Genomic DNA, 646 nt, shown 5'->3' on the forward strand with positions numbered 1-646 from the left:
CAACTAAAATGCCCAACCTTCCATGTCGTGTTGAAATGTAGTCTCTACTCTTTTTGTTATCCCTTTCTCTCAGGCTTACACACACACACACGCAAACACACACACGCAGAGTTACATCCACTGTTTACTGAGTCGACAGGGAAAAATATCTCATGGCCTTCTTACAATATCAATATAATTTAGAGTAGACAGATTCCACTCCTCCCTCCCTCCCTCCGGGTTGGATAAGCTCTCGCTCACCATAAAACTTACCGGATTTGCCTCGTGCGGTCCGCTCAGTCAGTCAGTCAGTCTCTCGCTTTTCTCTGTTCAGTGCGCGCCAGGAGGGTGAATAGATGTCACCGCTGAAGCCTCGTGCGGGAAACATATCTGTCTCGGTTTTTAACGTGGAATTAACAGAATCAGATCCCCAGGACTTTTAGGATATTTTTTTTCAACCAATTGAAAACGGACAGTAGGCCTAAATGGACTTGACTAAAATCAAACGGAATTCACAGGAATACTGAAGGATTAAACGAACAGCAAACTGAGAACAACGGTCAATGTCTTTAAGCTCTAGGACCGTTTTCTGTGATCGTTAGGCTTTTCTGATCTCTACCGGAATATAAGAGTTTGGCAATATCGTTGAGAATGACAATGGCAATAT

At 43.5% G+C, this 646-nt stretch overlaps 1 protein-coding gene across 1 annotated transcript in view; it reads left to right on the forward strand.

Annotated features, from left to right (window-relative positions):
* The first annotated feature begins 259 nt into the window (after positions 1-259).
* Positions 260-646, forward strand: part of LOC106578155 (neuropeptide Y receptor type 2) — a 14308-nt gene continuing 13921 nt past the window's right edge. Inside the window, exon 1 of the mRNA XM_082965368.1 lies at positions 260-646. This exon is cut by the window's right edge and continues 131 nt beyond it. The gene's annotated coding sequence lies outside the window, so the exon portion shown is untranslated.

Source organism: Salmo salar, chromosome 18 (genome assembly GCF_965601325.2).
Source record: "Salmo salar chromosome 18, fSalSal1, whole genome shotgun sequence".
In the NCBI taxonomy this organism is placed as follows: Eukaryota; Metazoa; Chordata; class Actinopteri; order Salmoniformes; family Salmonidae; genus Salmo; species Salmo salar.